The sequence below is a fragment of the Dysidea avara genome, chromosome 3 (genome assembly GCF_963678975.1).
Source record: "Dysidea avara chromosome 3, odDysAvar1.4, whole genome shotgun sequence".
Lineage (NCBI taxonomy): Eukaryota > Metazoa > Porifera > Demospongiae > Dictyoceratida > Dysideidae > Dysidea > Dysidea avara.
Genome location: NC_089274.1, coordinates 48,162,657 through 48,175,459, shown reverse-complemented (window position 1 = coordinate 48,175,459; position 12,803 = coordinate 48,162,657). Strand labels below are relative to the sequence as shown.

The following is a 12,803-nucleotide window of genomic DNA, read 5'->3' as shown; positions in this document are numbered from 1 at the left end:
GCTGTTACATGTGAAACTACCACCTTGTCACGTGACATGATTGCGTTGTTGGACAATGTACAAATCGTAAGAAGCTAGTGAATAAGCTTCGTTCAGTAGGCCTCGTTACTTCGTTGTGGTTAGGCGTTACTCAGAGGATTACTAACGAGATTAGTAATTTTGTTACTTGTAGTAATAATATTATGTAATATTAGACTCGTTACAGTAACTATATTACTTATGTAACGCGTTAAATTTGTAAGTGAAGTAACTTGCGTTATATTACCTGTTTTCATAGCGTATTTCGTTATATTACTTTGTTAGCACAAAAGTAATAATATTACGTAACGCGTTATAATAATATTACGTAACGCGTTACTCCCAACACTGCCTGTACTTAGCTATGTGTATAGTATATACGGTATGGGATTAACTCTCTTGTTTTGATCGTGAGCTTCATATAATTGTATAATATGGGGATCAAAGCTGCTCACCAGCAAGCATATTTTATTGAGTTGGAATAGTATAAGTGACCGTATGTCCTACATAACTATATAATTTATGTAAGTGTAATATGGTGTACAGTATATGAATCCTACTTTCTATTATCTGGGCACCTCCTTTGTCTGGACAGCCCAGCTTAAATGTGGCTTGTAGTGTATTGACTATGATGAAGTTTGGGTTAGATTAACGTATACAAGGAGAGAGTTGCTGTTTACTTGTTTGGTGGCTTGTTTATTCTACTAATAATATATAACTACCACTAGCTAGTGATAATGTTTTTACAGCCCAGGGGACCAGAGTGACCACGAATGCTATGTAGTGACTTCACCTCTACCCACTAAACTGCATAGTACTTAAGTAACTTAACATTACTTGCATTTAAAATAGTCACTTTAGCATAATAGCATTTTATTCTTGGTTGCGGACATTTCTGAGATACAGATCTAGATGATAGCTAGCCTGGATAAGAAAGGTTCCACTGTATACTGAACAGATCTTGGAACTACAATACAGAACTGTAATATAACCTAACAATACATACGACTATGCCTAGTATGCATGAGCAATAATTCGTACTATATATGCTGAAATTTCTGGACCACTTGCTGTCTTCTTGAAATTTCATTCTGTATGGATCTGTGAGAAGGCTAAGTCAGTAAATAGAGGAGGAAGTCAGAAACATATGCATGTAGCTAAAACTGTGTGGAATGTAAAATCCCAGACCCCTTGATCCCTAGCGACATGCAATCTAAGCATGTTTAAAAGAAGCCAAAACAGATATTGATAGTGACAGGTCTCTTTATAAGATTGTGTGGATTGCTCTGTTGTGGATGTATATAACCCAGCAGTTCCACATCTAAACAGGCTATATAATGTTGTTTCAGAATTACGCATGCTGATCGTCTGTAAGATCCATACTATTATAAGTACAGAACTCTACTCCCCTACTTGCCTTAGCTCTTGGTATTATTTACCACAACACTTCTTATATCCAGACTTTTTAAACAACAAGAATGTCATCAGTATGTGAAAACCACACTTAACAGTAAGTACATTGCCATACAAACTATTACACAATGTTGGATGCATTGTCTCTTCTACTTCTTTCACTATGAAATAAGTTAAGCTTCATCACAGGCACATACCTACACATGGAGCAAGAGCATAAGTACACATATTATAGCAGATGTGAAAGTATATTCATACAGAGTACTTACTATAGTGTATTATACTGTAATGGCAGAAATTTGATGGGTTATGTATTTTGGAAAATTGACCAATATGCCTATCAATTTTGAATTCATGGAACCTCTTGTACGCAGGTGTTTTCACTAACTGCATACACTAGCTACTGTATACCATAGGAATTTCTGTGGTGTGAAAGCTCAAGTGATAGTCATGGCAGCTCAAGTGATAGTCATGGCAACTCAAGTGATATCTACATCCAACCGTTACCATGACTACAAACACACTGTTACCATGACTACAAAATACAGTAGATATATATTATGGGATGCATCAGTAGAAGAATTTGCAAAGCACCTTGAAAATACTGTTGGCATAAAAATCCTAACATATTACACTACTGGCTGCAGTATGGGACCATCCTCTATAGCATATCTTGTAATATTAATTCCATCTTTGTCAGAATAGATACAGGTCTCCCCTGGCCCTTGAATTTCTCCACATATCTGGTGTCAAACTTAATTTTCCTTAGGTTTGCTGATTCAATATGCTAGCAGTAAATTGTTCAGCAATCCAAAATTTAGATGGCAACCTATAATATTCTCTGTTTTTCTTTAAGTACTTCCAAGAACAATGCATTCTGCCACTGACAGAAATACATGCTAACGTCACTCCTGAAATTGGGTTTAATACACCAGCTATTTGGCAGATTTAAAATTTGATGATATAAGAGAAAATATCAATATTAATTCCTAACCAAATTTTCCATGTAACTATACTAAATTAATTACTAAACGGCTTTATACACACATTAAAATCTATACAGCCAGAAGTTGCAGTCCCTTCATGATAATGTCTGGCAACTGTTGCCTAGATCAAGACTCAGTGAGTCGCGAGGCCAAGAAGCACAAAGCGCGCGCCCACAAAATTAATAAACACGCGACCACTACTGTGAGTCATTTTTATTTACATGAGGGATCTATTACGCAATCTTTTAAAATCCACATGGCGAAATCTCAGGCTTACTAAAAGATTCTACCTCGAAACCAGGGGCATGTAACCTTTGTATAATGAGTAACTACCACACGAAAAGTCAGGCGAATTGTTGGAGTAGTTTGTTCCATTGCCCACCCATTTACCATGCGTTAATTAAATTATTTATTCAAATGTGCATCCTTCTTTTTTTCATTTTCTTCGTCATCGCATCCCATTGGAGCGATTTTTTTTCAACCATGAAGTCGTATTGTAAAAAGGCTGCGGCTATTAGGGGCTTTTTACACAATGTATCTGTACATTTAGTTTCGCTAAAAGTTGTTTGCTAGTTTATGAGATCGCTTTTGTGCTCTTTGAAGATTCAAACTTGCCGCCATGACGTCGAGGTGTGGGCGCCCGCCTCATTTCCCAAACCGAAACGGTGTGGAAAGTGGGTAAGGTCATTAGCCATAGCGAGCTGGCCGATTTGATGAGAACTGGATTTGATAGACACTGTGCTGTCAACTCTTGGTTTAATTGTGAGCAGTCACTGATTTGTTTTAATTTCGCCACGGTATGCCTCCACTGACTCGTCGGCGTGACCTGACTCCGGCCCATGCAGGGCCGTACATAGCTAGCTATAGCCAGCTGTTTCATACCCGCTGTAGTGATACAGTTGAAGTAATTTACTGCTACATTACCCGTGCACGTCTCTAATTCCGCCCCAGCCCTTCAGTGCCTGACAAACTTCAGTGTTGACTTAAAAAGCCATGCAGCACCAGCGTATCACCTTTCAGTCACAGCACTTCGTAGACCCTCATGCAACCACCCACAATTATAGAAACTCTTTAATGATAGCATGATATATTGTAAATTTGTAATAGTAAACATTTACATTATGATAATCCCATTAAAAAAAGAAAAAAAAAGACTACAATTGAGCACAAGAAGCCATGCAGATACACTAGTGTTTGGCTATGAAGTACCACCAAGAGTTCATAATATAGTAGTGGGGTCTTGGTACCACTTATTATTTTTTCTTCACCATTTGCGTGATTTGTCCATTGACCATAAACTCACCTGCCAACAGTCACAACATCAGTATCCACCCTGCATATACAGAAAGGGATACAGTATGGTAAGGCACAGCTAACTAAAAACGTGTAATCATAGTCAGACTAACATGTCAACAAACACTTACTTCCACTATTATGATTATTGTTAAAGTGAGCATCCAACATAGTCATTCCCAAGATGTATTCAGCATACTGCAGCAATTGATGACCAATTTTGGAGTATATTACTTGTGGTTCTCACCTACATTGTTGACATAATAATATTTGTTGCTAGGAGACATATAAACTAGGAGGGACTAATGGTTATAGCATAATGGTAAACAAGTTACAACAGCAAAGGAAATTTTAATAAACTAGCAGTGATTGGATAGTTGATAGATAAAAGTAGAAGACAATTTGTAGTTTTTCCAGTCCTGATAAGCACATTAGCTGAAAAAAGCAAGACAGACTAAATTTCAACACAAGGTTTATGCCCATTATGCACCTACCAATGTGTTACCCTACCACTCCCCTTGGATGTAAGTGGGGCTTTACAAGGCGAATTGACATGAAACTGCAGCTGCTTCACTATGGGGCATTTGACAATCATTCATTAAGCACCCAAGTATTTTTTTCTACGCTGTCAAACCCCCCACGTTGCAACTGGAGCCAATGGTGGGGATTTAACACAATAGGTTTGTCCTACCATGGGGCATTTAACATTCGGTTGTGCCCACTATAGCCCTATATATGCCCAAAGGGGTGGGGGGAGGGTGGGGGATTAGTAGGGAAATATGTTGATATGTGCATTATATATAACATGGTGCATCTACTGGGGTAAGTAGACTAAGCCTGTACCTTGCGGGCCTAAGCATGTTCCTCTCCTGTTTTGAAAAATAATCTTTTATTGCCTGCCCCTAACTGGAGTTTGCCTAACACCTTCAACATCACAAAAAGCTATCTAAAATGGTTAATTTAGCTTTGACCATTGGCAAACTACAACACTCAATTATATCAGAGTATACATAACTCTATATATCTGCCCAGTTACTATATAGTAGGGTCCATGGTTGTCTCAGATCTGCACATATTATCATCACATCATCAATCGATTGATGCATAGTAATTATGGTATACTGTATGTACGCAATGAGCTGAGCGCTCAAAAATATTAACTTATTAGTTTTGTAGTATTGACTTACTTGCTAATCATTCAAATGCCTGACACATTATTTATAGCCAAAGATTTCATCATACATTAGAGGAAGCCATAAAAGTATATAGTCTTATTGCCATTCCTCAACTGTTGATGGAAGCATTTGTCTGCTCTTGACAACGGTTGGTTGAAATGTTGAGAAAAAATCTTTCACTTTTAGCTGTTTTCTCACTAGGGTTCAGCTCAACTTGTGTCTGACCCACACAGCTGCTAGAACAAGCCAGCTACAAGGATCTGGCCTACAAAAGCATATACATATAATCTCAGGAAGCTACTATGGCGTGGCCCATGGGGGATTCCTGTCTAAAATTACGACGGTAGTTATATATCCGTTTACAATAACTTATACACGAACTTACTCGGAAATTCACTGGGAGAATAATAGTGTGATGCATTCAGCGCCTTCATGTCGAGTCCATTCTGAGGCATACATTCAGCTAGTCTCGCCATTCAGCAACAACTCGCAGCCGATTCGCCTCCACTTGTTACGTACACAGACTATAGTTATATCACCAATCCACCGCTTCAGGAAGAAACATTAAGATGGTAGCCTCAACTTTGTCACTATCCCTCACACTACCCCCGGTTCTTATTTTTACGTGAACATCACGCAAAATATCACATGAGTCCTTGAGGGAAATTTGAACGGTTTGAACGAGTTTTCTCTTAGCAAGTCACTTTTAGTAGTGCTTCTAAACACTGAACTTGAAGCTTTAACTAGCTAATCTCATACTGAAGCTGTTATTATGCATGCATGCATGCGGTGTCTCCTATGTAATATAATAGCAAATCTTCAGTAACTGTATGTTCTCCATTCAACAAAAAGTAGTGATATCCTGTGCCAAAAACAACCCAGCTGTAAAAAAAGGCGAGGCCAAGAATGCACAAGTACATGTTCATGGAGTAACTACAACCAAAAGACATGATATCAAAATCTGGCCAAGAAAGCATTCACAGTATAGGCACTTTTGTGCATTCATTTTCTATATGCTTCACATTATCACATCCAGCTAGCTGTACATGTGTGCTTGCAATATAAACAATACTACTGAGATGATAAAAGATATTACACTGCATTGTTACCAAAATTAATTTAACTAAAAATTTACACAATTGGTTTCTACTTGGCCATCTTTTCATTTTAATATGCAGTGCAAAAAGATGGCCAAGTAGAAACCAATTGTAAATTTTTAGTTAAATTAATTTTGGTAACAATGCAGTGTAATATCTTTTATCATCTCAGTAGTATTGTTTATATTGCAAGCACACATGTACAGCTAGCTGGATGTGATAATGTGAAGCATACAGAAAACGAATGCACAAAAGTGCCTATACTGTGAATGCTTTCTTGGCCAGATTTTGATATCATGTCTTTTGGTTGTAGTTACTCCATGAACATGTACTTGTGCATTCTTGGCCTCGCCTTTTTTTACAGCTGGGCTGTTTTTGGCACAGGATACATATCTAGCCATGCAATTATGGCCACTCACATTTTTGTAAAAGGATGTACACAGATATGTGCTATAGAAACATTAGTATAAGGGAGATGACTGGCAGATATTTGACTGTTTTAAATTATTTAGAAAGGTCATGCAGTCTAAGAAAAATAGTGCCCAGTTGAACAAAATTAAAGGTCACCAGATACCTTAAAACAAGACAGGACTTACTTGTGTACATGCGTGACTGTTGATAAAGCCGAATTCTGCTCCAATCTACCTAACAATTGTACCACAACATGATGTAGTGCAAAATTCTGTATAATGTATAATGCAGCAGTCAATATATTGCCCCACCTACTCCCATAGGTGGGGCTTTACAGGGATACTGCATGACACATAATTGTTACCCCACCATGAGGCATTATACAACTATTTATTAAACCATTTAAGCACCCAAATGTTTTTTGCTGCTACAATATGTATGACATCAAATCCCTGTGTTGTAACTGGGGCTTATGGTGGGGATTTGACATGTTAGGTTTGCCAAACTATGACTTTAACGTGAGTCAAATCCCCACCAATAGCCCCATATATCCTCAGGGGGATGGTGAGGCAATACATTAATAGGTGTATAGGTACAGGGCTGATTGAATAGTTTGTGTGGCCAGACAGCTTTTTTCTTTTTGTCATTGGGTTTTATTGAGAAAAAAGGTCTGGAACACCATGCTCATCTTGACATGTCACAAGGTCCTGAATGACTAATAGTTGATTTGATCTATGGTAGACTCCAAGGCAGCTTTAGACATCGATGATTTGTAAATACATGTTTGTAATTTATGGATGCAAATAGCTACTATTTGAAAATGTATCACGTTTGTTTGGTTAACACCACCCAATTATTGAGGTAGAGTCAAGAGTCAAGACAAGTGTGCATGGGATTTGAACCCTATTTTCTCCCTATCCAATGACACAGAAAAAAGAGTGGTCGGGCCATGCAAGACTACTGATTAAAGTAGGAGAGCAGCTAGCACATGAATTGCACATAAGATAAACAAGCACATAATCATATTGAAGAAACTAGGAGAGCTATTGAATATAAAAACTAGTGTATATTATAACTGCATGTCTGTGCACTTGCAGGAAAGTCTTCAGAGAAGTAATATGTATTTCTTACCTGGAGGGCATGTGGAGAAGGCTAAGCCTACCGTACGCAAGGAAATTTTGATGTCAAAATTTTTTGATGAATTTGACGAATCGGTTTAATTTGTCAAATTTAAATTCGTCAATTGTTTATAAACGCCCTTAAAAGTACAGGTTTTGCCTACAATTTCTTGATTTTCGTCAACATTTTATTCATCAAATCTGCTAAAGTCTGAATTTGTCAAAATTTTTTTCTTACGTCAAAATTTCCTTGCGTACAGTATCTGCAATGTCATGGTATAGTACCCATAAATTAAGTGATTAGAAATTAAAATAAATTGCTGCTGCAGTTTTTACCATGTAATCAACTTAACATACATAATAAGCATGACCCTCCTCAAAATGTGAGACTACCGTATGGAGGGAAACTTTTGCGCCAGCAAAAATTAGATAAAATCAGCAAATGACCATAACATTTTTATTCTCCCCATCCAATTTATTTTGCTCACAATGAAAACAGCTACTCTTTGTGGCTTGCTTACTAGCATGTAACCAAGGTTAATTTTAAGTGTGTATACCCTACTGCTGATCTAACCAAGCAGTCCACTCTGCATCACCAGGGCCAAGGACCACTAGGCTATCAAACCAGTGCCATTGATCGCTGAGCTACGTAGTACACACGCGGTATCCTTGAACCTTGGAGTCCAGACAAAGCACAAGTACTACCATATTCAATATTAGAGAATGGGTAGCTACTGTAATTGCTGCATATGTAGTCTTGAATATAGCATACGCCAGACATGGCACACCAGGGAAAATTTGGTGAATGAAGCAAAATATCACAGTTGGCAGAATAAAAATTTGGCAAACTGTTAGCAAAGCCCATGTCCTTTTACAAATTGTACCTCTGCCAAAGTTTCCCTCCATACCATAGTAGTGTGAATTGAAATACATGCATGGGACTCACTTATTCACTCCAACATATTTTCTTTTATAGCAGCCTTTCCTATAAAACATAAAATCACTTTATAACAAGCAACAGGTACAGAATGTATGTATCAACACAATATATTTCACTCTACGTATATGAGGCTATAGCTCCTTGACTCTTATTAAAGGAGGAGGCCACATATAAAGCAAATCGTTCATTGTATAAGTAAGTGGGTATTGTAATATGCAATGCATGTATGATTAATTGAACACATACGTAGTGCATACGTGATTATTTGAACACAAAACTCTAACCAAAAGCCTCTCTGATGTGGATTCTTGCTCTAACCAATGTTCAAAAATTAAGGTACAGCCATATTGATTACACCACATACTCAGGATTTCCTGCGCTACTACAGTTTACACATTATGAAAACATATGCAAGTACAGTACCCTCAAACTGGGTATATATCTATGTATAGTCACATTTCAAGAATCAATAACTGTACACATTCAGATATGAATGTACGAAACATCAATAATAACTTATTTGTCACAAGAATAGCCATTGTTTAGATGCATTATTCACAATAGTATCAAATCAGTAAAATTAATGTAGACATCATGAAAGTAATAAGCAGTCTTAGTATTCGCTATTGAGAGTTTCAATAAAGTGCAAATTATATTTACTTCATGTTCACAAATTTCTTCAGTGACTGTCCAGCCAACAATTATTGTGTCACACGTTTGTCTGAATCTCCTTATACATAATATACCATTGCCAGTCTACAAATGCATGGCTCTATACTCACCTTAACAAGTGTTCGTTGATTTAAGCCTTGATAGTGAAATGTGGCACTTGTCTTGACTTTCAAAAGACATCTATGTGTAACAATAAAATGCATGTGGGCATAATTATCATCAGAGTACAGTGTACATAATTGCACATACCTCCTACAATATACACTGCACGTTAAGTGCAAAATATGCATTGTACATGAAGTTTTACCTCCATGTTTATCCTAATGATCCACATGTCCAGACCACAGTTACTATAATAACAGATCATGTACCACACCCACCTTGGAAATTAATTGCCACTCTCAACTATGTACTTGGAAATGCTCTTAAGATCATCAGTCATTTCACACACTTATCATCAATTTCCTATTATACAGTGTATCAGATTAAGTTTATTGTTAAAAGGAAACTATAACAGTACTGCGGCTAGCTATCATGTGTAGCCTTTTAATTAGCTGTATTTTACACACATATACACACACGCTACAGGTGTGTTACCATTAAAAAATCAATTACAGGCTTAATTTGGATACATATTCAACTGTTTAGCAGTACAAAGCTGTTAGGTAGCTTGCAAGTACAAAAGTATGCTTACAACTCTATGTACATCAGAGGTACATGCTTTCAGAGTGGAACATAGATGCTCAGGTGCTGTTGGGAATTTGAGTGCTGTTGAATAGGGGAAGCAGCAACATACTAATTGGGACTTGGTGTTACCAGGGAATACACTGTAGTCTCATAAATAAGCCACCAAAAGTTTGGCCTCAATATATAATGAGGTGGTCTTATTAATGAGGTCTATTTGGGACCTTCTAAAAATGGCCACTATAACAAGGTGATATTAAAGAGGTGGCTGCTATGTGAGTTTTTTATGCAGGTTTCCTCAATCCCAAGTGGTCAATTTTATTTATTCCAATGATTAGTATTACACCCTCAAATAGCACCAAAGTGCAGTACTGTACTACATGCAAATAACATTACTAAGTGTTGGTGGGTGAATTACTAGTAGCATTATTTAATTATTTCCAGGGCAGGCACAACCAGTCAATAATTAGGCAGTGTAGGACGAGCCCACATAACTGGTGATGTAATTGCATAAGTTCCTTAGCGTTACAATGTACATTCTATAGAAATTGATTTTCTACCTCTCTGTAGGAATATATCCACCGTGGATGTGGTTGTTTAATAAACAAGACTGTTAGCAGTATGTTGGTGACTAACACATGTTGTTATTTTGGAATGCTCAGTTCTATACAACGGTGCTCTTTTCCGTCACAAAAGTTTATGGTACAAACACAGTAAAACTCAAATATCTATCGAACCTTATGGAACCTCTTCATCGATGTTTTATACAATAAATAGTCTCAAGCATCACATATTAAATACATTGCATCAAGTCACGTGGACTAGTACTACTGCCAACAGATGGTTAGACAATTAATTGTTTTTGAGACTTGCTGATTATATGCCAGGAGGTAGGATAGATTCAAGTATTATAGATTTATTGAGTGGCTGTACCTGACCTGGGAAAGATCAATGCTCATCAAATAAAATGTATGTAAGTATTAGCATAGCAAAGTATCAGTCAATTTGTTTCTTCCAAATCTAGGAAATAAGCTAGCTATGTTGTATTGTAACTTTGATATGTTTGTCAGCTGGTGCTTTAATTCATTGCCTTTTGGTTCATTTTTGTATCGTGGTACCTGACCATTAGTATACAAGGTGGTGGCACACAGGCGGTTGATCTGGGACCTTGATCAAACTCTTGGTCAACAGTTTTTACCGCTGTTAAGGACAAAAATTGAAACCCTTAATTGAATTTTGTCATGATCGACTTCAGCACTGCAAGTTACAGGTAAGATAACATTTAAAGACTTTAATGGCACATTTCGCAGATTCACCAATGTACAGTGTTTGCCTTTGACACCAACTGACTATACCAAAGAGTCTAATACTCTTTGTCTTTAGAGAGAGGTCCAAACATCTAACTGTGAACACTGGGTATCAGCTATTGTGCTGGCCACGCCAGTAGCTGGTCCAATAATACAGCCAACACAATAACTTTGATACCAAGTGTTCACATAACATGCTTGAGAAAAACACTCTCCGTACTCACTAGAGTGGTCCTGGACTACCATTTCACTATCAAGCATTGACATCAATTGATTCTCACAATTATACAGCTAGTAAGGAGTTTTTATCATACGAAGTCAGAGAAATAATTGCCTAGGTAATTTACAGGATAAATCATTGATCCTGGATTTTTAGTTGGTGACTCCTGAGGCAAATAATAGGGAGAATTTTGTAGTGTAAATTGACCCCACTTAAAATAGGACACCACTGCATGGACTGTCTTAATGGTCTAAAAGTATCATACAGTGACCCTAAAAATCAAGACACCATCACAATCAGTATATTATGTAGATCCTGTCATACCCATATAATACACAGGTTTACAAATCTTCACTTTACCCAACCCTGGTGGGGAAAATTAGACTATTTACAGTTTTAGTATGGGATTTTTTGGCACAGTGTGAAACTGTGAAAACGTGAGTGCGGTTGAAGTCTTGAGCGAATAACGTTTTATTGTGACCTGTGGTTACCAATAATTGATCTGTGACAGTGTACTTTTGACCATCAGCTTTGCTGCAGTTGCAGGGTCATTCTATCCCTAGCATGCCAGCGAGCATGCCAGTGGGTATTACAATAAAGTTATGCAAAGTGGAAAAGTGGTCTGGCCATATCACAGGACGTGAGGGCTGATAAAAATTAATCATCAGGGCTATTCATCTATGAAAGACCTCAACAATAATTCAAAGACAAAGCTGTTCAGGGCATCCTTGCAGTCCCGAGTGTAGGCCCACACTATAATCCACCTTTACAGCTAGTTGAGATGTGTCGGTGATGCATAGCTCAGGGGGCTTGCATTGCTATATTCTAGCTTATGATTTGGGGTCTATCATAGCTGGCTACCTGCATGGTATATAGCTATATACAACTGATTTCAGTATTGCATGCTTGACCCACTTTTAGATTAGTGACATATACTTATATAGGTACCGGGTAGCTTTATAAGTGGCAAACCTTCACTACTTCGATGCTGCAGTCTATCTTTCTACCCAACTCCTCGATGGCTTTGCTGTTTTTGGCACAGACGCTAGTTAATCCTCCATCAAAAGCAGCTTGTAGTTCCGCCCTTTGCTCGGGTGTAAACTGAGTTCTTTTCTTATGAGTAGACATAGCAAGTAGTTCAGTATACTTCAACTTGACGACTAAACATACGGTTGCCAAGCGTATCCCCTTAGCTATTTAGTGACTTTCGTTCAACTTGTCAGTAATTGTAAGTATTGTGAAATACGCTTCCCATGTGATGCAGATAGAATCTGATAATAACAGTAATAACTACCAGTTACGTATCTGAATAATAATGTGCGAACCGGGTGTCTGGCCACGTGACTAATGTGCATGCACTTCACTGTACAAGCCAAACAATAACAGTGTCAGCTCTTCCTGATGTAAATATTAAGACATTCAGACTCTCAACTTAAAATCTGGGCTATACAAATCAGTAGTCTCGCGGC

General features: G+C 37.6%; 1 long non-coding RNA gene across 4 annotated transcripts; it reads right to left on the bottom strand.

Annotated features, from left to right (window-relative positions):
- Window positions 1-1,462: 1,462 nt before the first annotated feature.
- Window positions 1,463-12,526, bottom strand: LOC136251374 (uncharacterized). 4 transcript variants are annotated; one of them, XR_010699057.1, is made up of 6 exons: window positions 12,307-12,526; window positions 9,504-9,588; window positions 9,234-9,303; window positions 8,458-8,496; window positions 6,579-6,627; window positions 1,463-1,628 (listed from the first exon to the last, which is right to left on the bottom strand). It is a non-coding gene; the product is annotated as an uncharacterized lncRNA (long non-coding RNA). The 4 variants fall into 4 exon arrangements; XR_010699056.1 differs by lacking the exons at window positions 1,463-1,628; window positions 12,307-12,526 and adding exons at window positions 3,553-3,750; window positions 3,842-3,957 and having other exon boundaries at window positions 9,504-10,626; XR_010699058.1 differs by lacking the exon at window positions 12,307-12,526 and having other exon boundaries at window positions 9,431-10,626.
- Window positions 12,527-12,803: the final 277 nt, after the last annotated feature.